We start from the raw sequence: 18,248 nt of genomic DNA, 5'->3' as shown, positions 1-18,248 counted from the left end.
TCACTTCTCCCTGCAAATGCAAAAACCACAATAGACAGCATGGTTTTCCTTCAGATGAGGGAGACCAGGCAAGTTTTTGAAGCCCTTTAGCAATATATTGCCAACCTGTCCCTGAGTTCACCAGCATAGGTCCCTAATGATGAAGAAAATTCTCTGTGTTTGAAAAATATTAATTACCAAGAGTTTATTTGTCTGGAGTCAGCAACATCATTTCAAAGAAAAGCTCTGCACCAACTTGACAACAGAGGGATGCTTCCACTGAGACTTTATAGGAAAGAACAGTTGTTTTGCGAGTACCAAAATACTTGCACTATCCACAGTACTCAAGGTTATTCGTGGCATGAACGGAGGTTACTCCTGCACTTATCACAGCCCATGTGAGTTTTGTTATTGGCTTTCCTGAATACATTCAGTCAGAACAAAATTTGCTTTGTTGATTCTATTATATAATCCTTTTTTTTCTAAGAAAACAGGAATAGATAGTCCATAAAATCAACCACCGTCAGACCTTTGCTGGCACTACTACATATTCACAATCTCTGGTTTTTGTAAATGCTGGTAGAAGTACTACCTTTTACACTTCTGGTTAAACTGTATGGTTTGTAAAATGCGCGCACAACTTCTCAGCAAAGGAAGTTCTTTAATATTCTTTATTGCCTGGAGGAAAGTGGGTGCCAAATACAACTGTGAAATGGGAAACAATGCACAAAGGAAAAGTTCCAGAACATCAACACATCCGTTCCTTTTCCCTGCCATAAATAACCAACACACCCTTAAATACAAGACTAAATGGCTCCAGGAAACTCTCATTAATGAAAACGTCCTAGCTGGGCTTCTCACTTTCATTTGGAATTTACATGCCTCAAGAAGTTTTTTCTGACCTAGACAGCAGATCTGTTGTTCCCTAAGTAATACTAAGCCCTGAGACAGACTAAGATAAACTCAAACTAGCCTACTCTCTGTAGAGATTAAAACCTTCCTCTTTCACTGTCCAAAATATTAATGCTGAAAGGCACAGCCCTGCTGCTGTTGACATCAACAACAAGATCCTACACTGAGTATATAAAGACACAATTGTGCATTACAGACCTTCAGTTTTCTGGAAAACTGAGATAAGGCAGGAAGCAAAATAAATGGCCTGCATATATGTCCTATGTGCAGATAAATTTCATAATAAAGTAGAGCAGCTATGATATTTTATGGGGAAGGTGTCATGATTAGATTGGATGCATGGATAGCATACTTCCTGCAGATCAGAAGTAGTGGCATAACTAGGCCAGTCTTTTGCCTAGTCTAGGGGATATTTATATTAAAATTAGCATATTTCACTGTATAAAAAAGAGATAACTGATACCAACCACTTGTAGTCTTCTCACCTTGAAACTTGTGCTATATAGTCTTGTTTTAAACAGTATCAGATCTAAAAAGTTTCTTAACTTTCAACTGAGTCATTAAAAATTGAGTCATTAATACAATATCAAAATCTTAAAATAACTTCATGAACTACCCCTACCTCTGATTTCTCCTGGTAGCTTCTTCTAATTTCACAATCACGTTTTCCTGCTTAAAAAAAAATGCAAACACCCCCAATTCCTGTATGGGATGTCTGTAAATCACAGGGAAGAATACCTTACTATTAAAAAAAAAAATAGTAAAAATGCTTGAGTTTGTGATCTAGAAAATTTTCCAAATCTTCCACAACTACTGATGGCACCATATACATGATGGTACCATATATAGGGCTTTCTAACAAGTACAATGTCTGTGAGCCTTTACTAAAGTTGAAATAACAGGAGCTGCAGAAAAGAAAGGTGATACAATTTCATGTAATGTTTTCAATGCCTTTGAAAAAAAGTCCTTGTATCATCTGTGGGTCTGTAATCCACAGCACATGTGTATTCTGCATCTCCAGAGCCTTGGACGCAGACTCTAGGGAAGGCAACAGGCTTCAGTTAGCGAGATCTGGAAATGGAGAAAGGCAGAGGCAGTCCTCTCTTGGACAAGGGTGTACAATGCAATGTCCACCTTCTCCCCAAGCTTCATGGTGCCATGAGTATTCCCAGTTTCATTGTGATCTGGCTGCTGTTGCATGGAAATAGGGTAGGAGGCCTTCTAGGCTTGAATGGGAACTAAATAGAAAGATTTTCTTAGGTAACTGGCATATCAAACCTCTTTGTGCCTGGAGTGAAGTTTAGACCACAGAATTAGCCATCCAGCAGACCTTTTCAGGGGTAAGAGATCTGGCATTGTGAAAGGCTGACTGATGTGCTGGAAAGGCAACTGCTTAAACCTACTAAATAGAAGATGCCTAATAGGATCTTCTCTTAAAGTCTATCCATCGGTGGAGTTAAGAGTGTTTCAATGCGCATCGAGAGAAGACACCACGTTGTGCTCGGGATTCCCAGCCTAGGGCTTTTCTTCAATTCATGTTTAAAAAAATCCAAGAATGGTATGTGGATAAGGAGACTCAATCCTTCTTGAGGTGATGCAGGCCAATCCATAGACAAGTCTCAGCGTTCAAGGTCTGAAGTCAAGAGTGTCTTTGAGCCAGAACAGCTCTGAAGTCACATATCTTGATGTATGACCCAACCACAAGGTTCATAAGATGCAATTCTGTTTGCACAAGCAAAAACACTGGAAAGAAGAGGAAACGGGGGCAGATTTCTTCTCTACAAAATAAACTGTATTCACTTAGACCAGGCAAACTATATGCAGGACAGCAGGACAATGTGGATTTCGGGACCTGAAATCATCTACTTATCCAAGATGGAACACAAGTCTGGCCCAGGATTTTCATACAATGCAGTTCCCTGTAATATGGGTTCTGAGACAATCAATCTGCAGCAACTTGGAAGCCACAGCAGGAAAACCTAGGCAGAAAAACACAAGGAAAATCCAGCAGTTACTTTTTCTGCCCATTCTCCTGTGGTTGACTCGGGCACAAGAGAGGAGCCACAAACTTGCCAACTCTACTGATTTTATGGGTCTCGTGGCATATTTTTTTTTTTTAATTGCTAGACCCTTGAGACTGTGGGATTGTGAAGATTTCAAGTTTAATTTAAAAGAGAGGCTGGCATGCAACTGTTGTGGCTTCCATGAAATGCTGGAGGTCAAGCCCCAGACCTCAAAAACTAGAGGCAAATACAAAAATAAAATGAGTCAAGAAGGGCCTGGGTCTGGAGGGCTAGGCCCACTGCGTCAAACCCTGGAGGGCTGGCAGCGCTGGAGGCATTCAAGACACTTTTCTAAGAATAATATCTGACCGTGTCACAGAGAGAACATGAAAGGCTCAGATCATATCCGTGACTTCACCTTCCCCCGCAGGGCGCTCGCCACAGCCCGCCGGGGACCCAGCCACGCCACCGAGTGTCCCCAGCAGCTCAGTCCCCACCACATCCCGGCGACACGAGTAACGGTGCCCTGCAGCCCCGGGCAGCTCCGACCCGGCAGCACCGGGGCTGCAGCAACGACAGGGCCGAGCCGGGCCAGGCGGCGGGAGCCGGCGGTGCCCGGGGCAGGGCCGGGGGCGGCGGCGGGCGGTGCACAGCGCAGGCTCCGCCCGCGGGCAGCCCGCCAGCCCCGCTCCTCTATCCCTCACTCACTCCCTCCCTCCTTCTCCTTCCCTCCTTCCCTCCCTCCCTCCCTCCGCGGCTGCATCCCTCCTTCCTGTCGGCGCTGCGCACTGCTGCCCGCCGGAGCTGGGCCGCCGGGAACGCGCACGGCCCCCGCACCCCGCGGAATGCGGCCGCCACAGGGCACGGCGAGGCGGCGGCGGGTGAGTGCCAGGACCCGCTTGCACCTGGGAGGGGGCGGCCCGAGGGGCGCAGTGATGGATGTTCCCTCCATCCCTCCCTCCCTCTGCCCGCCCCGGGGAGGTGCCGGCCGGGAGGGGCGGAGGGGGGTGTCTGGCGGCGGGGATTTTCGGAGACCCTGAGCTCGCCTCGCTGGTGTCCTGTGGGTCGGGACTCGGTCGGGGCTGGGGACAGGTGGGGGCGGGGGCGGGGGCGCGGCGCGGTCGGAGCCGGTGCGGGCGCGGAGCGGGGCAGAGCCTCCCCCGAGGGCGCCGGGGGAGACCGGCGGCTCCTCTCCGCCGCTGCCCGGAGCCTGCGACTTAAATAGAGGCTGTGTTTTGTCAACAGCTCATTCTGCTGGCCGGCAGGTTGGCTGGTTCAAGGACTGAGCGGCGGGTAAATACTATTTATGCCTCTTTCTGTGATTTTATTTTATTCTATTTTATTTTATTTTGGATAAGCAGCACCCTTTTGAAAAATGGGACCTTGGGAGGACAATCCACAGTCCCTTCTGCGTTTGGGGAGCATCCAGACATGCTGGGCGCCTCGCTGCGCACTGGCTGTGCAAGGACTCCGACGCAGTGGAGACACAGCTTGCTGTGTCTGTTTTGAGTGATTGAATTTCTGATGTGTGCAGAGATCGTGTTTGAAAACGGATCTCTCAAAGCTTCTGAGGTAGTTCTGAAAAGAACGTTATTCCCTTGTTAAAATTCAACGTGTGTAAGTATATTTGGATGAGGCATATTGTGCTTGCATGCTGTGTTTTGCTTTGGTAGGAATTGGTTATATGCATGGTTTGTTTTTTAATTGTAGTCAGTGGTGAGTGTCTGGGAAGTTTGCTATCAGTGGGAATAAAGCTCTGGATAGATATTATAATCATCTAGTACTGGGGAAACTTGGACCATGAGCTGTTGTTTAGGAGTTGTCACTTTGATTCTTTTCCACAGACTTTCACACTTAAAAATCACCATTGAGAAAATAGTCAAATATTCATATTCAGTAATCAATCCATGCCCTGGCAAATTCCCTTCAGAGAAGCATGGGCATGGGGTAGATTTCTGCTTGACCTAAGTAAGGCACTGTGACTTGCCTTTGACATCTCACCTGCCAGTCCGTTCTGCCTTTTCTCCTTAATGTAGAAGAATTCTTCAAATTCTTCTCAAACCCTTAGTTCAACCCCACAGCATGAATCCAGAGTGTTAATCAGACTTAGGAGGTTTAGTAGCTGTGCGAAAGATTAAAGTCTATGTCATGCCGTGTTCCCTCTCAAATCAGCATGTGGCAATGCCAACTGAGACAGTATGTTGCTTGATGTAGATCCATCAGTGTCCACGTGCTTTATATATGAAGCTTTGCACATCCTGTAGGGAAGAATGCATGAATGCCTTGATCTGCAAAAAGTCTGTGCTTGTACTTAGCTTGTCAACCATTATATGCTGTATGCTTTTGGTGATAAAGATAAGCTTTGATTTTTGTTGAACTCTGTACATAAAGCTAAGCATAGACATAGAAGTCATTTGGATTTGACCACAATGTGAATCAAAATCAAAACAAAAATCATTTATTTGATGGTGGGAAGGATTTGGATGTGGAAGAGGCAGAAGCAAATGCCATAAGTTGACTCACAGAATGAGTAGTGCCATATCTGCAGTTGGTTGGTATTTCTTGGCATGAGTTGCCTGTCATTACCTGGAGATGGGACTGCAGATTACTCCTGAGAGGTCTAAGGAATGACAGTCTAGTGTCAGTAGACTGCAGGTCTATGATCTAAGCTGGAAAATGTTGCAGAAGTGGAAGGCTTAAAAATCCCTGCGTTGGAGCTGATTTGGAGTATAACTTTTAGGGAGTCACCTTATTTTGTTTATTTTCTGTTTACCAAGTCTTTGCATCCTTTCATCTTATTGCTGTTTCACCTATTCAAACTTTAATCAGTGTTATTAACTGATAACAGTTTCCATTGTGCACTCTCCAAACACACAGCTTTAGTTACCTAGAGCAACCCATGGCAAGCCCTATCTATGAGTAAGATTGTGCAAAATCCCTTTACAGGTGTGCTGTGGAAAGGGAGAGACTTAACCTTTAGGGGAGGGCATTCTCAGAGTTGCCAAAGGCAAATAAGGAATACATTGGAACAGCAATTTGGGTGGAGATGCTCTTCTGAAAGAGAGGAAGACTTTTTTGCAGGTGGCAAAGCTGTTGCTGGTATTTTGGCAGGTATTCATAAAGCTTTAATTTTCAAGTGCTTGTTGAGTTACAGTCTATGGCTGTAAGGTCACATCTATTTCAACATCAGGCAGCTCAGGGCTTTAGTAAATGTTCAAAAAATATCTGAATTTATTGACATCCGTAGGTAATGCTAGAACAGAGTTTCTCAATGTATTAGAAACAGCTCTCTTAGAGTATGAATGTGGGATTGTTTAATCCAGTGTGTGACTGACAGCAAATTTTGTGCCTTATGAAGATATATTTAAACTTCATGCGTTGGTAAGAATTCCACCTGGCAGTCTTAAGCAGTCTAGATGTGTGTAAATACCAGCTCTGTCTTGCAGAGTGCAGTGCACCGCAAGGCTGATGAAGATGGATTACGTTTTTCTGCAAATGACTTAGTCGATGATGTGACCAGGTGAATGAGGTTCTTTTCCAGTTAAGCTGTGTGCTAGTGCTCAAAGAAATGCAGAGAAAATTCGGCAGTCAGTATCAGTGTTGATACATTAGTTGGATGAAAGCAAAAATGATCTGATATAGTTTTAAATGATAGTAAGTATTACCTTGCAATGTGTTTATTTGAGCTGTTGAAAGACAGGTTTTGGACAACGGAAGGGAAATCTGAAAAAAGAAACCAGAAAACTTCTTGGAATTAGTTTTGTTTCATTTTCAATAGTACATACTGATCTAGGATGCAGTACTAATTGAAACACTGGGATCTTAGATTCAGACGTGTTGAAATACAGAGAGGATTCAAGTGAAGGCATGTTAGCAATAGAAGAAAAGGTCTGCTGAAGGAGATTTAAAGATACTTGAATAGGTGGGAGGACTGAGAATGCAAACAGCATACTGATGGCTCTTTGAGAGGGGATGCTGTTCCTCTGAGTTAGAGGTTGATTCATTTGCAGGAAGACATGGAGAATGGGTATGAAAGGTAGTTTTACTCTGTTTACCATAACTAACTAGAATTAGTTGAAATTATTCATGTTTTGGTGTCTCTCCCCCTGAGATTTACTTATGACTACTTTTTGACTGCCAGGCATCAAATTTCTGTCTAAAAATAAGAAAAATAAATTGCTTCTAGGTAGGACTTAAGAGGTGGTTGTGCTCTGTACTCCCAAGCTGTTGGATGCAATTTCTTCCATTACCAATTAAATGTAGAAGACCAAAATAATCCTTGGAAGCAGGACCTAGAGTCCATAGTCCCTGGCTTCCAGTGAGTGCCCTCTCACAAGGACATGGAGTCCTGCTCTGAGACAGTGGTTACTTAAGCCTCAGAGAGAAATGCCATTGACAGAAAGGCTAGAGAAGTCTTCATCCTGACTTATCTGTCACTTTGAGTAGTCTCTGGAGGTGGTCAGAGGTGTTTGCCATACCCCAGCGAGTGCTACAGTGTCTCAGCTGCCTTAGGAAAGGGAACACTCCTGCCGCTTTCTTTTTCTATGACTTGATACAAAAAGCTTCTCATATTTCTGTGGAACTTGATTCTGTGGTTCTGTGCACTTCTTATCAGCAGATACAGGCAAGGAGTAATTTCTTTGTGAATCTTGAGTGTCTAAGCATCAGGCAGGTGGTGCAGCCCTGTCAAACATGAGACTGCATCTGTGCATGCTGATGCCTACAAAATTTATCATCACCTCTCCTTTTATTTTCTTTTCCCCCTCTCCAATACTTAGCTGCAGTTAAGTGGGATTTTTGAACATTTCTTTTGGTTGAAGCATCAAAAGTGTGGGATTTATAGGTGCTTAAATGTCACCAGGGCTCATCTTCCAGAGTCTTATAGATTTCTTCCAGAATTATTAGCATGGCAATGATGAGGGCCATATAAGTTCCTAGATGAACAGATCTCTTTTCTTACCTACACTTTGAGGGTTTTAGGGGCAGCTAGGATACAGAAAATGCAGAGGTTCCCTGTGTTCTTTGCTTTCCTTCCTTACTGACTTATTGTTTTAGAATGAATGATGTCTGGAGGTTCTTATTGCTTGCTGAGAAAAATATCTGGGGACTGTTTTTCATATGTACCATCAGTTTTTTGCTGATCATTGCTATCCTCCTTTCTCTGGAAAATTTGCAGTGCCTATATTTACAGACTGCTGGAGCCCTCCTGCGCTGTGTCTGTAAGGTCCTTGCACTCCTGCAAGCACCAGAAATTCTCAGCAGGGAGTTTTGCCACTTTGCTGCTGTCTGCCTTTCCCTGCTGCTGTCTCTTGGAATCACTCCTAGTAGCAGGTTTCACTGCAAGCAGAAAGTGCTTGAACTAAAAATAACTCCTAAGCCATTGGTATGAATGTTGGTCAGGGTGTAAGGTTTTGAAGGGCATATGTCTGCCCTCCTTTCCGTGCACTGTCTGGAGCTGGCACTGGAGTGGGGTCAACTGTTGCTACAACAGAACCAGCTTTCCCTTATCCCACAGGCAGAGAACTGCTGAGTTGTCAGCTGTTGAGTCCAAATTATGCCTTTTACCTCAGGGAGCACAAGTTATAAAAGCACGTGTCATGGAAACAAGGACAGCAGTGTAGCAATTCCCTGCTCTTTCTGCCTCACTTCCTACCCTGCGAAAAATCAGACTCTCAGCACAGCCCACAGCAGAGGATGGACTGCCTCTGTTGTCAGCTTACTGTTAGTACCAGCTCCCCACTCTCTTGGGCTATATGTTGTCAGAGAGCAGAGTCTCCTTTCTCTCCTGTAAACCCAGCAATTCAGGGGCAGTTTCCTGCAAAACCAAAAGCACAGCCTTTCAGCCAGCCTCAGTCTCCTGGTGTTAATCCTTAAATAGATAAAGTAGCACTTTTTATGCTACAGCATCTTCCTTGCCAGTAGGCTGCTTGTGGTGATACAGTAACATTGGTTGGAATATTATTGTGAGGGTTTTTTTATTTTTTTCTTTTGTGTTTGTTCATTTAGTTTGGTTTGGGCTGGGTTTTTCTGGGGGGAGGGCAGGGGACAAGGGAAATGATTCCATATTGATGAATAACGTTATACCAGTGTTCTCTGCTGGTATTGCTTACTGCGTTTTGAACATCAGTCAAGAGTACTTCCTTTTGGAACATACACATATTCCAAAATTAGAGGTATATATTTTTGCTTGCTTTATACCTACAGTTACACTGATAACAGCTTTGTAATATTGACTGAACCCTGATAGTTTCATCTCAAGGTTGCCTGGTAGTTCGTAGTGCCTAATCATGGAATTTAAATAAAGCAATGTGTTTAGGTGATAAACACTGTCTGAAAAGTATGCTGGAATGCTTCTTATGCTTGCATAATTTTGTCATTATTGCACAAGTTGCTTAAAGGTACAATAAAAGTACGAGTAACAGGGATGATTGAAGGTGGTTTACACTGTCAGTCTGGCTCAGAAATTGTCCCTGTTTTACTTCTGGGCCACAGCCAGCCATTTAAGCTAGTTTTACTCACTGAATAAATCTGTTACTTCCCTCCAAGAGGAAATACAAGCTCAGTTGACTAGATAGCATAGTTAAGGATAGTTAAGCATTTATTCTGGATGGCGTGGATATGGCCTATGGCAAGCTTGGCTAAGGTGGTGAGCAGAGCAAGCCAGCTCTATTCAAGCTGGCTTTATGCCCTTGAATGCCCCCCACATTGAGCCCTTGGGCATGACACACATTTCAGCCTAAAGCTTTAAAAACTTTTTTCTTTTCACTTCAAGGGCTTTGAACTCAGAAGCGCAGGAAAAGCTCTTTTGGAGCCAGATGGTGACCCAGGCCACTTGCTGCAAAGATGTCCAGTCCAGATTTGAACATGGTGGTCTCAGATAGTGTGAAGGTGATCCCATCTACAGCATTTAGGCTGTGGGTGAAGACACCTCCACACTGCTGTCCATCAGGGTGGTCTGAGCATCTTTAATATTCATGTTTTCTGTCACTTTATAAACTGCATTTCAAATTACTTGCATAATTGAGAGTTGCATCCCACATGCCTTGGAGAACCCAGATGAGAGGGAAATTTGGACAAGGGGAACAAGAGCCATGACTCTGCTGAGCATGTGGCTGGTCTGGGTAGGCAGTTTCCTTTTGGGGTTGTTTGGTGGTATCTGCCTTAGCCTGGCAACCCTTCTCCCTTCCAAACAGGACTTAGTGTGGTCATCCAGAAGCTCTTGTGCCAAGACAGCAGTGCTGCTCATCCTGTTATGTAACTGTTTGGATGGCAGATCATGGTTTTGCACTTCTTGAACTGAGTGATCTAATGGCCTCTCTTAACTGTAAAATCAGTGAGGACTGAGCTTAAAAATATCTTTCTTAAATAATTGGTTTTAATATTACTGCCGGGCAAAAAGGCTTCTTAAATCAAATAAATTTCAGAAGAAAATTATAGTGGTCAGTATTATAGGTGGAGCTTCTGCAGATTCTGAAGCCCAAAGATGAATGTAAGTTATAAGTGTTCCAATTGCAGCTAATTTTTACAATAATTCATGTTTTGGATCAAGTTCAGCACTTGTGGCAAAAGATATGTTTGACCTTTGAGGTTTTACAGCTAGTCTGGAGCTAAAACCAAGGAGATAAGCTTTCAAAGTTTAATTCTAGGCAGAAAAAAAGAGAGGAGGAGAGAGAGAAAAAACAAAACAAAAATGAGATTTATATTGTAGACGTCAGTGTTGTCTTGAGTTGTGTACAACAAGAACTGAAGTACTGTGTGTGTGAGGTGACTGTAAATGTCAAACAAACTCTTTTACTCCTCATAGGGTCTCTTCTGGTTGTGAGGATAATAATATCTGTTCCCTGGAGTCTACCTGTTCCTCTTCCTTTTCCCCTTCTTCCCCCTGCTCCAAATGCTTCCAAAGGTCATGGCTCTGGGAAATCTTTTAGTGCACAGGTCTCAAGGCACGTAACTCATAATTCATCTGCTAGAACAGCATTGTCACAATTCCCAATATAGAACAGCCTTCTGCTCCAAGTTAAATGTGACTGACCTCTCTCTTTTTTCAAGATGATGGGAAATTTTTGGAAGAAAGTATTTTTGACCACATGTTGCCACATATTTCAAATGAATCAGAATCAGTCTGGGTGTAAATCCAGCAAGGTGTCATGTGACCCTTGTTTTAAATCTTGCTTCAAAGTCTGTAGTTTGTCCCTTGTATATTGTATTTCTTCACCATTAAGATGCATATTTATGTGAGATCTCTCCATGATTTCTGCTATTCTAGTCTGACATTGGTGTAATATGAACTAAAGGCTTTAATATAGGAAGCCCTATATTTGTAGTGAGCCCATATTTAGAAGGTTTTTTAGGAATGCATCCAGTCTTATTTTTTGTTAATCAGTTCCCCCCTCTCTTGGAGAGTTTTGCCAATGCTTAATTAGTTTTACTTTTTGCAATGTTCACTTTTCAGTGGAGGTCTACTACGTGGCATTTCCTCTGGTGTCTTATGTGGTGGGTTAAGTTTAAATCCTTTCTCTGTGCACGTAATTGAGACTGTGACCAAGCAACCTCACTGAACTAAATAGTTGCATTGTTTTAGCCTTTGCAACAACAAATGATCTCTTAGACCCAAACTGCTCAAAGTAATCATTTGATCCTTTTTATAAATCAACTTTGTACTGGATGAAACTACTTCCACTGCTAATGAATGACTAGTTTTTCTCTTGTGCTGTTGGATCAAGTGCTTTTGTAAGGTAACCTGATCCATACAGAATAAGTTGTGAGGACTTTTATTTTTGCTTGAGCTATGATAACTGATAGTTTGAAAATTGAATGTTTACCGGTTGCTTCCTCATATTTCAACTAATGAGTGGTGCAGCTGGTGTTAATATGTGAAGAACATGTCCTTGAAAACGTTAGATTCTTATCTGTTATCTTTTTGCCCTGCTGTATGCATGCTTGCTAATCAGTAGGTAACTCTGGGTTGGAATTTGGGCAGTGATTGCTGCAGACAAAAATGGGAGCAAACACTCAACATCACAATAGCTGCCCATAGAATTAGGTCACTAACAGGCTTTCAGCAAAATAATGTTAATTTTTCTCTCCACACATTCAAACACTGAAGGTATATTTGTAATTCCACATCTTTTCTGAGTGATCCTCTAGTGTAGCATTCTTAGCAAGATATTAATTTCAGGTACCTTTTAATTTCAGGTACCTCATGTGACTGTCCAGTTCAGCATTCAGTTCTCCCAAACTGAAGACTAAGGACTGAGCCTGTCACAGGCTCCTGCAGTTGGGTTCCTGCCAACAGTACAAATGTAAGTTTATGCATAAGCTAGAATTAGTCATCTACTTATGTGTTTGCAAATTCAAATGTATGTAAATGTGGTTACTGAGGCTTCTTATCTTGCATGAATCTGCAGTAAGTCAGTCAGGGGCAGCACTCCATGGCTTTGAAATACCCTCTCATCAGAGGGCACAGATGATCTCTGATGGCATTTAGCTGCTTGTTTCATGGGGCTTAAGAATTAAGATGAGTAAGATGCTGCAATATAAACCCAGCTATCTGATGAACTGACACTTTAATAACGCTTTAGTAGGTATTGGTAATAATTGCCCTGAGTCTATCTCTTCTTTTGAAATAATGTGCATGTATCATGTATCTGGATGGGCCTGTTTTAGGTGCATGAAGAGCAGAATTTTTCCTAAGGAAATTCTGTTCCTACTGGAATAGAAGCTAAAAATAAACTGAAGCAGAACATGTCATTCATGTACTTACACCAAAAGGTTAGTTCTCCAGTTGATGCTCTCTTCAGGTTCCCCTTGCACCCATGTTCTCTCCCCCATGTCTGGGCATCTCAATCTGCAGCCACCAGAGAGACCATTGAGAATTGCTGCACGTCTCTCATTCCCACAGTTGAACTTGCTCAGCACTTTGGAAACAATAGCTGTTTCATTGCTGAGTTGTGAAACAAAAAAGTCAAACTTATCGGCAACAATGCATGAAAAATGTGATGAACAGCCTTCCACAGGAAGGGATTTTTCCATTCTGCTGTGTAGGTATACAAAATTTATTGGTGTCAGAAGCTAATAAGTAAGAAATCCTTCTTCTTTTGTACGTTATCTGCCAGCTCAATGCTGAGAGAAGTAAACTGTAAGATTTACTAATAATAGCAGGAAGGAAGAACCCTGTTAAGCAAAGATAGAAAACTTGGACTGACTTGTGTGTGTAAAATGCAAGGTTGTTTTTTCCTCTCCTCAGCCTTTTTTTATAGTCAACCTTCAGAAGCTAAAAAAAAAGAACTTCAGGAGGTGAATCTCACTTTCAAGGGAGGATTGAGGGAGAAGGAGCAGATGCAAGTTACAGATGCTGTAGTGATGGTCATGTGAAAGTGATGTGAGATGTGACCCTTAAAATTTCTGTTTTGTTTTCTCATTCAAAGTGTGAATCACCTCAGGAGAGACTTGTGGAACTGAATCACTCTATGTTCTGTTAGTAGCAGTCTCAATTTTGTATGAGCTGCTTTCAGTTTTGAATGGGGTGCAGCAGATGCTGCTGTCTAAGCACTTGCTGGTGGATTATACACAGGTACTCGATTTACTGCTCTTCCTAAGCTCTAAAAGAGACAGCAAAACATTGCTTTATTTTACAGCAATAAAAATTATGGGTCCTAACCATCTTGCATATTATTTTAAAATGTTCATATCTTCATTGCTTTTGTTTCTTTCACTGAGCATTATTTTAATGATTCAGAGTTTGATCTAGCAGAGTACTTTTATAACAGTCCATTCTGAGACCCTCCATGAAACATCTGAAGAGCTTTGAGGAAAATAAAGAAACTTCCTAATATAAGAAAACTCCACCAGCAGACAAAACCTAAACTTTTCATTTAGATTATTCTGAATATACTTAGGAAGTTTTTTGCATCTCTTTTTTAGTGGAACTGAGAGATCTCAGTCTATGTTTGAATCCTATTTGAAATAATTTAGCAGAAATTGAAAGGAAAATTTGAACTTTATGTTTTCTTTTTATGCAATGCTCTTCCTAAACTGAATGATCAGTCTAATTTATTTGACAGTAAACTATTTATTTCGATTAGGGCAATACAGTTAAGGAAGTGCTGCATGTTTGTAGAGGGGATAACATCAAGGAGCACACTAAAACTGAGATGAAATTCCGTGTTTTTTAGCAGCATCTGAGTGTATTAGAGAGGTAGAAAGGATAAAATGAATGAATCAGTTTATATTGAGATACTGGGTTGCTAGCTGTGCTGCTACAAGATACACAAGTGCACCATAAATCCTTTGCAGGGATCTGGGGACCTCTGTGAAAGGAGCAGAGTGGACAAGGAGGAGTAATATTAGCTTCAGACAGCTGAATTAGGTGTGCCTGCATGACTTTTGGGTCCATAGCTCCAGTGAAGGCTGTGAACAGCTAGAGGATGAGGGGGTACTGGTACCATGAGCAACTGTGCATTCTCAGTACTTAAGATTAATTTCTACACTTTGATGCCTTAAAAGGAGGATATGCATGTATATGCATAAGAGAAAAACTCGAGGGGAGTAAGGTACAACTAAAACAGCCTGTAAAAGAAATAAAGTTCAACTTCTATCTAATTACACATGGACAGGCTTGTTCTAATAATGTCATATTATATTGTAGACCTTCCTTCTTTGTCTTTGGGAGGGGAATAGCAGCATTCAGGGCCACTTGGGAGTGGGGCAGAGAGTAAAGCATTTGCCCCCCCCGGTGGAAGGGTAGTCTACACATAATAACATTTCTGCAGTATGTCGTCATGTGATATGTCACATACTTGCTAAGAGTGGAAATACAGCAGGGCATGAGAGCTTTTAAAGTTTCAACAAAGATTACTACAATGGGAATTTATCAGAAAATATAGATCTATAGTTTCAGGAATTGCCCATTTCCTTGATTAGTAAAAGAAATCAATTTATTTCTCGTAAGTGACTCTCATTCCTTGCATTCACTCTAAAAGAATATCACATGACTATTACTCCTTTTTCTCAATATATTATTTAGTGTGAAAGCCACATTTCAGCATTCAGTCTATTTATATGCTGTTTGTACACGTGGAGCCAGACTTTCTTTGGATTTGGTTCATTGTACCTTAAAAATAATTTTAAAAATACCACAGGTTTCGTTGTAAACAATGAAGGATTGCAACCCTTGGGTCATTGCCAGTTGTTTAAAAAAAATCGCACTTGGAATTACTTCAATAATTATCAGTGTTCTCTTATAAAACTAATTAGGCTTTTCCTGTGATGGAAAGAAGATTAAAGGTCATATAGTCCAAAATAAGTTCTTGGACATTGCCAGATTAAAGAAAATAAATTCTTTCATTAATTAGGTCAATGTATGTAGTGTTTTATTAGTTCATAAGGATGTATAAGCTGAAAAGAACTGGCAGGGACAGAGTTATGCAGATAACATGACTGATAAGGAACAGCAATTTTATTCTGCAGACCTCTTTGTAAAATCTGAGTGATATGGTCTGGCCCTTGAACCTCACATGGAGTAAAGCACGGTTGACATTGTGGGCAAATGACATTTTCCTCTGAAGACTTGCTGTCTTGAGAACTACCTAGAGGCTAACAGTACACCCCCTCCCAAAACTGAAATGTGCTTTGGAATAATTGGTTTTGAGTTTTGCTTCAGTTCTGTGTCGGTAAAATTCAGTAAGCACTGGAGAAGTGGGAAACATTCTCTGTGGGTTTTCTTTGGATTCTTGGTTTATATACTGCAAAAAAATGTGGATGCATTTGTTTCTATGCTCTGCACCTGTATTAAGTACTAAAAAGGTAGAGTGGGTAGCCATCTCAGTCATGATAAGAGGCATTTTTTATGTATGCAAAGTCAGACTTGTGTGCCTTTGCTCACTGTGCTTATTCCATGCTGTGTTGCAGAGCACAAGAATTCAAGGAAATGTGTCGACCATGAGGTCACCAAATTCAAGCATATCAGGAAATATGTGTAGCTGTATCAGATTTACACAAATACATCCTTCACCTCCAAACAATATTAGTTTGTCAGTTGTAGTAAGTATCAAGAAAATTTTTTGAATGGGTTAAAACACGAGTGTGTAAATGACTCTGAGCCGTTTCCTTATTCTGCACAGCACAATAGCCTAGGAGATCAAAAGTTTTCTTTTGGCCAGCAGTGTCCCCTAACCTTCACCGTTTGCTTTGTTCTTTGTTGAGATGATTAGGTGGTTTCCATCTGCACCTCGATGGGAGAAGAATCTGTGCTTGTTAATTTGAGCTGACTTCCTAAGGAAGTTGGACTTATCTGATCATGCGTTTTCTGTCCCTTTTACCCCTGCAATAACCTTTGGACATGCTGCTTAGGTTCAGTTCACTCAGGATGAGGAGATGAGGTCTCAGCATACCGTGTCCTAACAAGCTTGGTGAAACCCTGCAGCTGGATGGAGAAACCATGCTGAGGAAATGGCTGCAGAGTGAAGTCAACCTTTACTGAACTGAAATCCAGACCTCTCTAGCGTGCCTTCTCTGATCTCTAATAAGCCTTAGGGGTAATCTATAATAACATTGGCCTAATATGTAATAACAATAAATCACGAACAGGCTTGCAGATATCCCAAAACATATTTAGTCTATTTTTGGTAGTATTCGGGTTCACTGTGTTTCTCAGAAGAGTTTGTTTTTTTGTTGTTACCATCTGGAGAGCAGTGGTTGTGTTCTTAGTAGTGATGGATATGCATGTATTTAACTACGTGCTTGATGGCTAATTGATATGGCAAGGACTTCCAGACTTGGGAGTTAGACACACAGTTTTCCTTTGAAAGTGCCTTTGTTCTTCTGAAAATCTCACACTAGGAGATCATGCAACATCTGACTTGGAGACCACTCTTCGTGGGATATGCTGAACAGTGTGTGAAACAGTTACTCTGGTAGGACTAAGGGTTTCTAAATTAACATATGGTTTAATTGGAGACAGGCATAATTCAGTGAGACCACAAGGCAAAGTGTGAAAAATGTACCTTTTGCTTGAAAAAGACAAAAAAATGTCATCTGCTAAGTTACCTTTTAGTTATGGTAAAAATAAACCGTCAGTTCCTAGAGTGTCTCTTTGCTTGTTCTGCCCTTTCAGTCCCCTGGTCTGCTTGACTGCTCCACCTCTTGAGTATCACTGTTTTTTTCTCTCCAGATCATCTGTTCCAGCAGGGATATTCTTCCTAGTGGTCTCAGTCTTGTTTTTGTTTGGTGGGATTTTTGGTTTATGGGAGTAACCTGAAGGAGCCTTTCATTGTACTTTCCAAACCCTTCACAAAATTTTATCCATGGCTGTGATTAAACTATGTGGTATCTGCTTCTGCTACATATTTTCCTTTCTTTGAAAAGGCAGGTCCTAAGGTCTCAGTTTCTGTGTGTGTGTTGATGTTGTGCTGTCCAGCTGGTGCTAAATACTTTCAGAGAATCATCCTTGAGTTGTGGCACTTATTCATGGATTTGTTGTCTCATCTCCTAGCCAGGTGAGGGTGCTTCTCATGCTGATTGCTACCTGGAAGCAGCCAACAGCTCTCCCAGTCTGCAGCTTGCTTATTTGTATTTGCAGTGTCTAACTGTCCTGGGATCAGGGAAAAAAAGGAAGAACTGAAATTACTGGAAAGCAAGGACAGCTGCAGTTTGGCCTTAGAACCTGAGAAAGTTGAAACACTTACTGCATCTGGGATGCACCTTTACTCTTATTGGTAAAATTTCTTGCCAAAAGGCTTACCTCTGTAAATGGTGCTTGTGACCAGGAAAATGCATTGTTGAAGTGTTGATCCTTACACTGTGTGTTGTGTCGTGACTTCTCACTTCACCTTGCAGAGCAGAGGCAGGATGAGGTGGCTGCAAGATAACTGCAGTGACTTCCCAGTATCTCAGAGGTGATGCTGCTGTTTGGCAACTAGAGAAAGCAGTGAGGAGGGAATTTTTCTCCTTGTGCTTGACAGGAAAAAAACCCGGCAAAACAAATGTCTCATAGGACTGAAAATTTGGCCTTGTGTACTCCTGCACATTTACTGAATAATATATTAACACCCTGTCTTTGTTTCCTTTCTTCCGCTACTGATTAGGGGAGAGCATGCAGATAGGCAACTTGAATTATTTTATCAGCTTTTAGATAGAGAAATAGCAGATTCTTACATTAATTCCTCAGAACTGGGGAAAGCCAAATTCCCAAATGGGATTCAGTTTTCATTTATAAACGAGTTTTAGTGATTCATGTCCTGTGAATCTTTTATAAAGCGGAATGGTGCCATGTTATAAAACAGAGAGGGAAAGCCTGCATTTAGATTACTGAAGATTTTTGTCTCAACTTTGGAGATTTTTTAAAGGATGTGGAAG

General features: G+C 41.7%; 1 protein-coding gene across 8 annotated transcripts in view; it reads left to right on the top strand.

Annotated features, from left to right (window-relative positions):
• LIFR (LIF receptor subunit alpha) overlaps positions 1–18,248 on the top strand; it is a 91,983-nt gene that overhangs the window by 30,156 nt on the left and 43,579 nt on the right. Inside the window, exons 1-3 of one of the 8 annotated variants that reach the window (XM_051772338.1) lie at positions 3,670–3,775; positions 4,256–4,511; positions 12,090–12,196. The exons of 1 other annotated variant lie outside the window; for it this stretch is intronic. The gene's annotated coding sequence lies outside the window, so the exon portion shown is untranslated. Of the gene's footprint in view, positions 1–3,640; positions 3,776–4,039; positions 4,188–4,255; positions 4,512–8,967; positions 11,388–12,089; positions 12,197–18,248 lie in introns of those variants that run through there. 6 more of the 8 variants (XM_051772339.1, XM_051772337.1, XM_051772340.1 and 3 more) reach the window with 6 other exon arrangements.

Source organism: Manacus candei, unplaced genomic scaffold (genome assembly GCF_025592945.1).
Source record: "Manacus candei isolate 608988 ecotype Guabito, Panama unplaced genomic scaffold, ASM2559294v1 h1tg000152l, whole genome shotgun sequence".
In the NCBI taxonomy this organism is placed as follows: Eukaryota; Metazoa; Chordata; class Aves; order Passeriformes; family Pipridae; genus Manacus; species Manacus candei.
Note: the sequence above shows the minus strand (reverse complement) of the source record. Positions and strands in the feature narration are given on the sequence as shown.